This window comes from Felis catus, chromosome A1 (assembly GCF_018350175.1).
Source record: "Felis catus isolate Fca126 chromosome A1, F.catus_Fca126_mat1.0, whole genome shotgun sequence".
NCBI lineage: Eukaryota > Metazoa > Chordata > Mammalia > Carnivora > Felidae > Felis > Felis catus.
Window position 1 is genome coordinate 234,492,745 of NC_058368.1, and position 13,184 is coordinate 234,505,928.

At 54.7% G+C, this 13,184-nt stretch overlaps 1 long non-coding RNA gene across 1 annotated transcript; it reads left to right on the forward strand.

Moving 5' to 3' along the window:
* Positions 1–4,204, forward strand: LOC123385524. Its single transcript, XR_006598216.1, has 3 exons — positions 1–163; positions 1,462–1,594; positions 2,496–4,204. It is a non-coding gene; the product is annotated as an uncharacterized LOC123385524 (long non-coding RNA).
* The last annotated feature ends 8,980 nt before the right edge of the window (positions 4,205–13,184 follow it).

The window sequence follows — 13,184 nt, forward strand, 5'->3', positions numbered from 1 at the left end:
GAAAAAGGGTTCCCCTTTCTCCGTATCCTCACATCTTCTATTTGTGTCCTATTACTTAGGCACCTGCGTTAAATGTCCGCATGTGGTGCCTGCGTCCTGTGTTCAAACACTGGCAGGAAACTGTGTCCACAGGAGGAGATCTGGGTATTATCATGAGCTACAGGTAAGTTCAGGACAACTCGGGGGGCTTCTGCACAGGTGCCCAGCTCCAAACCTGCTCAGACTGGCTCACGAAAGGGGCCACCAGGGGAAACACCTAGCTGGGGAGGAGGGGTGTCTCCCGGGCTGGAACTACTGTTCCTGCAAAACAGAATGCATCCCTTCCCTGCTTTGGGGCCCTCCCCCCTCCTCCTCCCTCCGTGGGTAGCTTCCTACCTCTGGTTTGAGCAACTCCCGGTTGTAACATTACCCCCCGCGCCTTATTTACTTTGGAGCCCAGCAGGCTACAGGCCCAAAGGGAACTGGAGGAGACTGGAGACAAGAACAGGGCAGAGTCCCGTAACCCCAAGGCTGTGCCTACAGCCCGTGGGATCCCCTTCCACCCTCGTCACCTCCCATGTACAGTTTTTCACAGGATTCTGCCAATGCTTCCACTGAAATGACTTTTTAAAAAAATTTTTTTGAAACGTTTATTTATTTTTGAGACAGAGAGAGACACAGCATGAATGGGGGAGAGTCAGAGAGAGAGAGGGAGACACAGAATTGGAAACAGGCTCCAGGCTCCGAGCTGTCAGCACAGAGCCCGACGCGGGGCTCGAACTCACGAACCACAAGATCGTGACCTGAGCCGAAGTCGGACACTTAACCAACCGAGCCACCTAGGCGCCCATGACTTTTTTTTTTTTTTTTTACAACAGCCTCTTTCAGATATAATTCACATACCAGACGTCCACCATTTAACATGTAAAGCTCACTAGTTTTAGTGTATTCAGGTATGTGCCCCCACAATCAATTCTAGACGATTTCATCACCTCCCAGAGAAACCCTAAAGCTTTTAGCTCTCACCTTCCTGCCCCCACATTCCTCTGCCCGGAGCAACTGCTAATCCTTTTTGTCCCCGTGGATTCCCCTGTTCTGGGCATTTCACATAAAGGGAATCACATAATGTTTGTCTAAGCGCTTAGCGTAAAGTTTTCAAGGTTCCCCCACGTAGTAGAAGGAATCGGACCTCATTCCTTCTTATGGACAGATGCTGTCTCATCGTGTGGAGAGACCACATTCTGTGTGCGCGGGTTTTGGTGGGGACATAGTTTCTCAGTCCTCCGGGCACACACCCAGCTGTGGAGTTGCAGGGTCATAAAGCAACACCAGGTTTGACAGTCCCAAGAGGTACCAGTCGGTTTCCCAAAGTGGCTGCTCGATTTCCACCCCCACCAGCAGCGTGTGAGGGTTCCAGTTTCTGGAGGAAATGACTTTTATTCGCATCCGGGACTCACTCCCAGTGCCCATGTCTGCGTCAAGGTCTTCCAGCCTCATATGCAGATGATTGCTGGAGCCACCTTGCTGTCCTGGACTCCGCATGGTTCCCCCCCGGCCATGACACCCGCTGGCCCGCCGTCCTGCCGCCCCACATTCCATCATTGGACCCCACGGGGTAAGACGGTGACCTACCAATCGTAGGCTCCATAATCTAGACCAGCTTGGCCAAGGTCCTTCCAAACCTTCCCCTCCCAGCCTGCCTCTTCCCCGGCATGAACCTTCACTTCTAGCCCCCTCCCCTTCACACCTACAGTGTCATACCTGTTGAGGGATCCCACCCCTGGGACTAGAAATTCCCAGCGTCTGGGAAGCTCCTTTGTTTCTTCTCCCGATCTCAACACCTGCCCCGCCCCAAAGCAATCATTCTCTTTGCTCTAACCATGTGAAGTATGCTGTCTTTACACTGTGTCTTCTGCTGTCCTCTGTCCTTGGCCACTAACCTGACTGATGGACGTGTCACCCACTTCTCTATCAAAGGCCAGTTCTCTCTCTGTTCCAGCCCACACCGCCCTCGTCCGTGAGACTTCACGAAACTGCCCACCGTGATCCTGCTCTCCCTCGAAATTTCTACCCCACCATCGCACCCTTAATTACGTGCCTCTAATACGCACAAAATCTTACGGTGCTAAAATAGTTTTTGGTCTCCTGCATACGATGGGGAGGGACCCCCTTGCAGGTAGAGACTGCATCTTATAGAAACCTTTCTCCTGTCACGGTGGCAAAAAGCGAATGTAGTAAGTCTGCAATGAATATTTATTGAGTTGAATTTCACTGAAATTACTAAATGTCCTACGTAAGAGCCCCAGAGAGAGGGCAGCGGAAGCTAATAAAATGGCTGGTAACTGATTTGGAAGAAATTCTAGGATGGGAATGACTGCATATTGGTGTGGGAAGGGGCTCAGATCTGAGTTTAACCCTCTTGTGTTCCGGGTAGGCTGAGCCCCGGCTTGGCGTCGGGCTTAGTCCAGGTTGCACAGCTGGGAATCGCAGCTCACTCACTGCCTTCTCCCCGGCAGGCACTCTGGAAGCCGTGCTGACCCCCGGCCTGGGAGCCAGGACCCTCTCCATCCGTGTGTCCTGCTCGCCTTTGTACCCACGACCCCTCCAGCAGCGGCAGGGCCAAATACACATTTGTGGGCTACCGCGCAAGCTCAAGAAGTTAATCCAGGGGAAGAGCTTCAGCAGTACTTGGCACCTGGTGTGCACCTGTTGAATGTGAGCTCGGACGGTGGGAGCCCCTGGTCCCTTCTCTGCACTCTCTGCTTCCCTTCCTCTTCCTGCCAAGAAGCCAAATCCATGTGGTGGTGGGTACAGCGTTGCGGTTGGCTTTCTTCACCGTCTACCTGATGCTCCGTGCTGCTGAGATCCACGAGGTTTTGGGGCATTCATCCCTCCGCTGTGGAGGGGGGCTTTTTGCAGAGGCTCCATGGCCCATGGGGACAAGATTTCAGTTGCCTTGGTGCCTCTTAGGGCGTGGTCACACGCTGAGAGCAGAGGCCATGGGGGTTAATGAGGAAGGAAGCTGGTGGGCCACTGCCCAATGGAGTGGCTTTTATAAAGTCCCCTCGTCCCTGCGACAGCAGGATGTACAAATTGTGTGGAGGAGTGCAGGGCCAAGAGTCAGGGCCAGAGACCCCAGTCCAGCTGCCCACTGGCAAGTCCTTGCCCTGCCCAAGCCCTGCTTTCTCCATCTGCACAATGGCCGGTGTTGGAGGCACATGTTAGAGCCCCTTTGGGAGCCTTTCAAACATACCTCGCCCCAGAGAGCCTTCCCTGATGGGCCTGGACAATGTCTGGAAATAAAGTCTCCCCTGTGCAGCCAGAGTCAAGAACCACAGGCCAGATGAGTCTGAGGGCTTTTCCAACTACACAGCTAGACACTGTTTTATCTGGAAAAATAAACAGGTTCCCCAAAGAGCTGATCTTGTCTGGCAAGGGAGAAACATCAACAAACTTATTTATTCAACAAATATTTGTCAGCCGTGTCCTGTGTGCAGAGCCCTGGGCTGGGTGCTGGTGCTGGGAAGCCGGAGGTGACAGCTCGTGTTTATCCAGGGCTTTCTGAGTGCTGAGGGTTCTGCTAAGCACATCAGGGTATCGGTTCGTCTCTCCTCCGCAGTGCTGGCAGAGGAGCACTGGTCCCTCCCCATCACCACCTCCCCGAGGGAGCATGTCCCTGCCGGAGAGTGGGAATCGCACAGAATTATAGGCCAGTTCTGTGTGGGCATATGGGTGTAACCACCACGTCAGCAGCCTCGGGTTACCTGAGCATCTATCTCTTTCCCTGACAAACATTTACAGTTTAGTATAAAGAAAAATATGATTCCAGAAGAGTTACGCAAATCTGCAGGGTGTGGAGCTTTCATTTTCCTAAGACCTGAACGCTCCAATTTCCCTTATCATCCTGCAAGAAGGACAGTGTGATGGAGCTTAAGCAGTCTGGCAGAGAGCCATTGAACCCTCCCTTCTTCCACCTTTTTGTTTTATTCAGGCCCTCAAAGAATGGGATGATGCCCATCCACTTTGGGAAGGGCAAATTCTACAGATTCAAGTACTTTTTTCTTCTGGAAAGGCATCAATAGGCACATCTAGAAATAAGACTCAAGCAGGTCTGGGTATCCCATAATGTAGTCAAGTTGACCACAAAATTAACTATCACACCAACCATCCAATTATCCATCCATCCACCCATCTCTCCATCCATCCATCCATCCATCCATCCACCCACCCATCTCTTCATCCATCCATCCACTCATCTCTTCATCCATCCATCCACCCATCTCTTCATCCATCCATCCATCCATCCATTCATCCATCCATCCATTCACCCACCCACCCATCTCTTCATCCATCCATCCACTCATCTCTTCATCCATCCACCCACCCATCTCTTCATCCATCCATCCACTCATCTTTTCATCCATCCATCCACCCATCTCTTCATCCATCCATCCATCCATCCATCCATCCATCCATCCATCCATTCACCCACCCACCCATCTCTTCATCCATCCATCCACTCATCTCTTCATCCATCCATCCACCCATCTCTTCATCCATCCATCCATCCATCCATCCATTCACCCACCCACCCATCTCTTCATCCATCCATCCATCCATATATCCATCCATCCATCCATCCATCCATCCATCCATCCACCCATCTCTTCATCCACCCATCCATCCACCCATCCATCCACCCATCCATCCATACACCCACCCATCTCTTTATCCATCCATCCATCCATCCACTCATCTCTTCATCCATCCATCCATCCACCCATCTCTTCATCCATCCATCCATCCATCCATCCATCCATCCATCCACTCATCTCTTCATCCATCCACCCACCCATCTCTCCATCCATCCATCCATCCATCCATCCATTCATCCACCCATCTCTTCACCCATCCATCTATCCATCCACCCACCCATCTCTTCATCCACCCATCCACCCATCCACCCATCCATCCCATCCCATCCAACAACTTTGTACTGGACACCTGATATGTTGCAGACATTATGCCAGGTACTTGATAATAAACAGTGGTCATGACAGACCAAGTTACAACCTTCCTGACACTTAGAGAAAATGGTAGAAATGAACAGAGGTGAAGGATTATTATTCTTACTCCTTCCTGTTCAAGTGGTGTGTAGAATGAAGCCCAGAAAAAGTGTGTGGCCTTCAAGAAGTAGGAGATGATAAAGCTGGAGAGAATGTACATGTCCTGACTCCATGCCTGGTGCCCTCAGAAGTCAGTGTGAACTCTGCAGGTCCTAACTCAACCAAATTTCTTCTGAAGCCATGAAACAAAGAAATTGCTGATGCTCCATATTAGTCAGAGTTCTCCAGAGAAATAGATCCAATAGGGTGTGGATAGATAGATAGATAGCTGGATTTATCATAAGTAATTGACTCACATGATTACAGAGGCAGGCAAGCCCCAACATCTGCAGGGTGAGTCATCAAGCTGGAGACTCAGGAAGAACTAATGTTTCAGTTTGAGTGAAAGCCAGAGAAAGCTGATGTCCCAGTCCTAAGGCCCTCAAGCAGGAAAAATTCTCTCTTACTCAGGGGACGGTCGACCCTTGTGTTCTAGTCAGGCCTTCAACTGATTGAATGAGGCCCACCCACCATAGGCATGGTGATCTGCTTTACTCAGTGTACTGTCTCAAATGTCAGTCCCAAGCACATGCCCTCATAGACACAGCCAGAGTAATGTCTGACGAGATGTTTGAGCACCCCATCGCCCAGCCAAGTTGACAGGTACAATTAGCTATCATCTGCTCTGAGGAGCCTCATACCTGTCCCACAAGAGCAAGTCATAGGCCTAAGAGACATTGTCGAAAATGGGAAAGTATTGGGAGCAGAGCTCGAGAGAAGAAGGTAAGCGGGTTTCACGGAAATCTGAACACATCCTGCTTCCCTTTCTGGCAGATGCTGCTGTGAGAGTCTGGGGTGGGGAGGAACCTGGTTTTCTTTTACATACGGAAGGAAGAAAAGTTTCACATCTCCCTCAAGTACCCACGGGCTATTTTGTGTTGTTCATAAGCGAATTTCTGTGAGGACCTGTGTATTTCTCTCCAGAGGAAGGTAAATGATACACATTACGTAGGGGAGAAAACAGCTCACATTTGCAGATTTCTCTTATTTATAAAATGTTTATTTATTTTGAGAGAGAGAGAGAGAGAGAGAGAGAGAGAGAGAGAATGCATGTGAGAGCAGGGGAGGGGCAGAGAGAGAGAGGGAGAGAGAGAGAATTCCAAGCAGGCTCTGTGATGTCAGCACAGAGCCCGACGAGAGGCTCGATCCCACGAACGGCGACCTCATGACCTGAGCCGAAATCGAGAGCCAGATGCTTAACCGACTGAGCCACCCAGGCGCCCCCACATTCACAGACTTCTAACAAGTATCTGTTCTTCCAAGAGATTTGACCTGTTAGCATTGTTTTTTTTTTTTTTTTTTTTTTTTTTTTTAAAGAACAGGTGAAAACTTTGCCCCCTGGTGACCCCAGTGGTGATTGCATCATTAAGCCAGCCCTAAATAAGAAGGTTGAAGATCAGTGAGCAGAGCAGAATGCCCGTGCCGTAGGACTGCCACTCGATGGTGCCACCGGAGGCTCCGTGACACCTGGGGCGCTCGCTTCTCATTTGCACCCCCAGACTGAGAGACGGAGCCGGACAGAGGCCCTGGGCAGCACGAGGACCGCGGGTCGGGTCTGCAGGCTTGGGCACAGAGCCTGCTTGAGCTTCTCTCTCTCCCTGCCCCTCCCCTGCTCACTCTCTCAAAATAAATAAACCTTAAAAAATAATGTGTTTTATTTAGTCAGATGTATCTAAAATATAATTTCAACACATAATCAATATCAAATTATTAAAGAAATGTGTCACGTTCCTCTTGGCTGTCCGTGCTCAGTCTTGACATGTGGTGGGTCTTATGGACTCTAACCACGTCTCAGTTTGGAAAGGCCACATGTGGCCAACAGCCACCATATTGGCCGGTGCAGCTTAGACCCAGGTTGCAGGTGTTAAGTGGGCCAGTGGTGGATGAGGTGGACGCAGGAGGTTGCCCAGGTCCTCAGAGCCCGAGGCGATCCCTCCCTGGGAGAGGCCCCCTGTCGTCCCTCCTCAGCCCTCCTGGTCTGGTGGCCCTTACCGCGCTGGGCACGGAAGCGTGGCCGAAAGGTCAGCTTATACTTATTTTGCTACAATCAAATCGAAATTGAAATAAAAGGGAGAAAAATCGGAAGTGAAAAGGCAAAGCAGACGAAGCCACCCGGACGGCACTTCCAAAGCAGGGTAGGAATGCTTTGTCTGGGTCCCGCGGGAGGTGGGGGAAGGCGTTGAGGACACACGGAATGGACTTCCCCTGGGCAGTGCTGGGACCAGGGCACCGGGGTAAGGACGTGGGGGCGCCCACCCCGCTGGCCAGCGTGAGGGTCAGAGCGTCTGGCTCAGGACAGGCCGTGGAGCGTGGGGCACTCAGGGAGCGGGCCTTGTCAGTGCACTCATAGTGTCCACAGGGTGCCGTGACCCGACGCAATGCCGGAGGGCCATTCTTTGCTGTGCTTTATTATTTCCCTTGGCACCAAACGTTCCCAGGGCTCACCCTGACCTCGTTGCCTCAGCCTCAGCCTGTGTGCCGACCGAGTGGTTTGCCCCCAAATTCCTACATTGAAGTCCTGACGCCAGTGGGCCTGTAATTGGATGTGGGGCCTGGTAGGAGGTAATAAGGCTAAAGTGGGCTCTGAGGCCGGGGCCCTAATCCCATGTCCTCGTAAGAAGAGGAAGAGTCGGCAGGGACGTGTGCAGGGGAAAGGCCAGGTGAGGACACAGGGAGAAGACGGTCAGTTGCGGGCCAAAGAAAGAGGCTGGACCTTGATCCCGGACGTCCGGCCTCCAGTGAGAAAATGAAAGTGCTCTTTAAGCCGCCTGGTCTGTGGTCATCTGTTGCGGCGGCCAGCGAGGCCTCCGAAGACAGCCGTCCCAACACAGCGTCTTCTGGCTGGAAGCTCGCTCCCAGCCCTGGGCCCGTCTGGGATGAAGCACGCGCCGTGTCTAAGACCTCAGGCTCCCTCCTGGGTTCCAGACAGTCACGTGACGCTCTCGGCTGTGTTTCTGGGTCCCACTGGGACCATGCAGGCGTCCGTACACCCCACCCCCACGCCCCATGTCCTGCGTCAGCTGTGTCCTGGGACTTAGCTCCTGCTCCAAACGCCCACCGGGGTCTGCTCACGTGCCACCTGGGCCTCCTGCCTGAGCACTGGGCGCGTGGCGAGCCCCACCGTCTCTCGGAAGGAGGTGGCATCGTACTCGGCCATCACCTCTGTCCTCCCGCATCCCTACACCCTGCTGTGCTGGTGAGCCCCGGCCCCACCGACAGCCTGCTTCCCTGCCCGTGGGTGACAGAGCCCTCGCATCCTGCAATCCTGGGATCCCTCCCTGCGGTGGCCCCGGGGTTCCCGGCCTCCTCTGCTGGTGGCCCTGCTGCCATTCCCCAGTGTCCTCCAGTGGCTCTGTCCCCAGCCCCGTCCTGCAGGAGCCTGCCGTCTGTCCTCCTTGTCTACCCCGTGTGCCCCCACGTGCCTCTCGCCGTGTCCAGTAGACAGATTTCCCTGCTTCACCCTTCGTGCGGGTGAGTCCCCAGGCGTCCCGGCTGCGTGCAACGAGGCTCATCAAGGGCTTGTGTCCAGACACCTCTGCGGATGGGAACCACCGGGTGTTCTGGCTCCAGGCGTCCTGACTTCTCTGGACTTGGAGTCCAGCCTTATTCGTTTCTTCTGAGATCTTCCTCATTGTCTTATGAGCGCAAACATGCACTGAAAAACACGCAAACACGTATTACAAACATGGCTTTTTAGGTGCGTTGGAGCGGGGCAGTTTTCAGGGTCTGACCTCTCCCGGACGGTGCGATCAGAGAAGCATGGGGTCTGGAATTACAATCAAGTCGCTTCGTGTGGTCGTGGCCACGCAGACGTGGTGACAGCCCCTCCTGGACACACGTGGACCCATCTGCACGACAGCTGTCTGCGTCGGCCCACGGCAGCGAGGCGATCTTCCCGCTGGATGCGGTCTTTTTTCTCAGGGGGTCACAGAGGAGGCCTGTCACCCGGGTCCTTGTCCTCCTAACGCAGGAGCTCCGCTGGCGTCTGCTGGGCCCCGCCGTCCGAGCTTGCTGTGCCCTGAGAATCTGTGCCCTGCCTTCCCTCTGCCCTTTGTGGAGCCAGCTCTCCGTCCAAACACCTGCAAACCCCTTGCATTCCACACGTAGTTCACGGCAGCCACGAGCCGACGCGTTTGGGGCGGCCACACTCAGGGCGCAATTCCCCCCCCCACTTCCGGAGGAAGAAACACGGTGAATGGCTAGGGAGCACTCGGGGACCCCGGAGGACGCTTCGGGCTGACATCCAACCAGTAATCGACCCTCGCGGGGACATCGTGAGAGACTCAGGAAGTATGCCGCGGGACGAGACATGCCATGCCGGCTCAGACTACCTCTAGACACATCGCCAGAGAGAGGCACGGAGGGCACGTTGTGCTGACGGGTGGCTGAATGACCACGTGGGCCTTTGGTAAATCATTAGAAACGGTCACAGGCCAGCCTGGGGTCCAGAGCTGTGCTCTGGGATTCCAGGGCGCCAGTTCCCCATAGAAAGTGAGTCAGTATTTACTTACGCACTTCTGGTGTTCCCAGATATCCTCTCCCACGGCTCCTGATTCTGCAAATTTCCCAGCATGACTCTGAGCAGACACATAGGTTCTTTAGGAGGGCTTTACTCCATCACCGTCCTTGTGAAATGGGTCCCGTTGAGAGGTCTGCAGGACAGAGGGACACAGGTGTAGACATCCACAGGTGTGGACATGGGCGTAGACGCCCAGGTGTGGGGGGCTGCACTGGGCAGGGGAGGCCCGTGGTGGGGTGCCTGAGCTCAGGGACTGTAGGGCCACCATGCTGTCCCCGAGCAGGAAGGGACCCAGCCTCAGGCTCCTGACTCCGCTGCTCTGCTCTCGGACGTGCCAGAGGAGTTGGGGTCCCGTCTCCCGCCAACTTCCAGGGCCGGGTCTCAGGATCCTCTGCGTGGGGAGCACCGAGGTGACCAGAAAGCAGGGCTTGTGCTGACTCTGGCTCGCTCTGCTGGGCGCTGTGCTCCTAGCTTCCTCAGGGGTCACCTGCCGCCCTGAGTCACCCCAACCACCTGCTGGGGGCACTTGTGTTGGCTCCCAGCCCCCGTTCCTGCACAGGGAGCGGGATTGCGGCCGGGCCCCAGGCCTGGAGGTGGGGAGAAGGGGCCGCCGGCCTGGGGGCTCCCTCAGACCGAGCACTGGGACCTTTCCCAGGGAGGGGAGCCCCCTCCTTCCTGCGGTGCTAGGGAGCCAGGGCTCCGCGGTCAGCCCGGCAGAGGCCTGAGCAGGGGATGGGGGCAGAGCCAGGCCTCCTGTCCCACCGGGGCCCGTGCTGAGCCACTGTCAGGAGACCGACATGGTCACAGCGCCTCCTGAGAGCATGTGGTTTTTGCACATCATCCAGGATGCCCTGGGGGGGCAGGTGAAGCAAACTGCCAGATGAAACACGGGCCACTCAGGTAAATTCAAACTTCACATTAAAAAAAGTTTTGGGGGCACCTGGCTGGTCATTAGAGCATGGGACTCTTGATCTCCGGGTCGTGAGTTCAAGCCCCACATTGGGCACGAAGCCTATTTAAACACAATTTTAATAAGTTCTCGGTATCAGTATTTCCTATGCAATACTGGGACACACTTACACTAAAAAAATTATCCATTGCTATCTGAAATTAAACTTTAACTGGGCTTCCAGTGTTTTTATTTGCTGGATCTGCAACACTCCGGGGCTGGGAAACGTGTCCCTGTAGGAGGGGATGTGGTTCAAAAATCCAAGGATCCTTTTCTCTTCCGACCTTCCGTAGGGCCAGCCCTCTCTGCCGCCCCATCAGAACCTGTGGGGATTCCCTTCCTCAGCCTCCGTTCATTCTCAGAACAGACACTGATTGAACACCTGCTGTGCGTTGGCAGGTGGGAACCCCCACAGTCCCTGTCAGGGTGGACACGGTAGCCTCCAGGTCAGGTCCAATGGCAGGGGGGGGGCAGGTGCCCAATAGGCTGGGGCAGGAGAGCCTGGGCGTGGGGATGACAAGGGAAAGAAGGGCAGGACCAGCCGAACACCTGGAAGGTGTTAGGGACAGAAGGAACAGCCTGTGTTAGGGACAGAAGGAAGCCCTCACTAGGGACAGAAGGAAGCCTGTGCTAGGGACAGAAGGAAGTCCACATTAGGGACAGAAGGAAACCCACATTGGGGACAGAAGGAAGTCCACGTTGGGGACAGAAGGAAGCCCACGTTAGGGACAGAAGGAAACCTACATTGGGGACAGAAGGAAACCCACATTGGGGACAGAAGTAAGTCCATGTTGGGGACAGAAGGAAGCCCACGTTAGGGACAGAAGGAAACCTACATTGGGGACAGAAGGAAACCCACATTGGGGACAGAAGGAAGTCCACATTAGGGACAGGAGGAAACCCACACTGGGGACAGAAGGAAGTCCATGTTGGGGACAGAAGGAAGCCCACGTTAGGGGCAGAAGGAAACCTACATTGGGGACAGAAGGAAGTCCACATTAGGGACAGAAGAAAGTCCATGTTGGGGACAGAAGGAAGCCCACGCAGGTAAAGAGGCAGTCAGAGAAGAGGTGAAGCTTAGGGAGGTGTTCCTCCACGCTGGGCCCTGCTCTGGGCGCTTGGGGCACACTGTGGGCACACCCCCATTCTAGAACCCCAGTGCATGTGGTGAGGAGCACAGCAGCTGAGAGGGGGCCAGGGTGAGGCTGGGGTGGAGGTGGGTTGTGGCTACAGACTAGGGCTGAGAAGGGCCTGGCTGGGCAGATGAGGTTTGATCCAAGGCTTTGCAGGGCGTGTCCTGGGGGCGTGGGCACCTCACAAGGAGGTCATGCCGTCCGTGGTGACCCCTGTATCCAACCTGCTCCCCCACGCTGGGGCCTGCGCACTAACAGCTCAGGTGTCCCTCGACCCAGGTCCCGGAACTGTCCTTGGCTCTCCTACCCCTTGCTCTGAATCTCTCCTGGGATCAGTCTCCCCTGCACGTCCCTGTTTCCTGGGAGCCCGGCTGGAGGACAAGGTTATCCCAACACGCCTGGCCTGGGGACCACTCCATGCCTGGGCCGGGCTTGCAAACGAACGTCTGGGCCCTTCCTTGAGCTGTCAACACTGCCCGGGACACCTGCGGGCACCTGCCGCTTACCCCCTCGCTCTGGACCCGGGGCGGGGGGGTGCGGCGTGTGATTTTCTGCTGGAACAGTACCACAACCAGCGGATACAAACAACACCCCCTTGTTCTGGGAGTCAGCAGTCCTGAAGTCTGGCCGTGGCAGGACTGTTACTTCTAGAGGCTCTAGGGGGAGCCCACTTCTTGCCTTTCCCGGGTTCTGGAGGTCACCTGCCCTTCTCCACCCGTGGCCCTTTCCTGTGTCACTCCTGCTTACGACCCTGTCATCACATCTCCTCTGTGACACTCCCGCCCCCTCTCATAAAACCACACTTTGATCACACTGGATCCACCCGGATAATCCGGGATAATCTCTCTATCTTCACTGGATCACACCTGAAAAGTTGCTTTCGCCATGAAAATTCTCAGGGTAACGGATTTGAGGGGTTAGGACGGCCCCGTAGTATGGGTGTGCCCCCACCCCCCGCCCCGTCCCAGCGCTGACCACAGGCTGTAAGCCGTGTCCTTACACGCTTCCTCATCGCTTAGGATGCGTCTCTTGGGCCCGCTGACACATGGCTGGCCTGGGCCTTCAGGTGGCTAACCCCACACCTGTGTGAGGAAGGGGCTCTCCTGGATGAGTCTCGGGGGACCGGGGGTCTCCCATCCTTGCTCCCCTTTATTTGCGTGGTTCAGCCACAGCGCCTTAAATACACGGAAGGTCTTCCTTACCCTCCTTGCTCACCCAGACATCCTCATGGTGTCCTGGCCACGTAGTTTCCTGTCTGTGTCTCCTCTCTCACCATTTTTTTTTTTTTTTTTTTGCCTTTAGTGAAAAATTACAGGAAATCTATGGCTTTTCCCCCTACTGAAATGGGGGAAAAAAAATGAAAAGAACCCACACGAATAGAACATTAGGAAACTCAGGCGGGCAGTGGGGGCCCGTCCCGCAGGAACCTACGGCTTCCA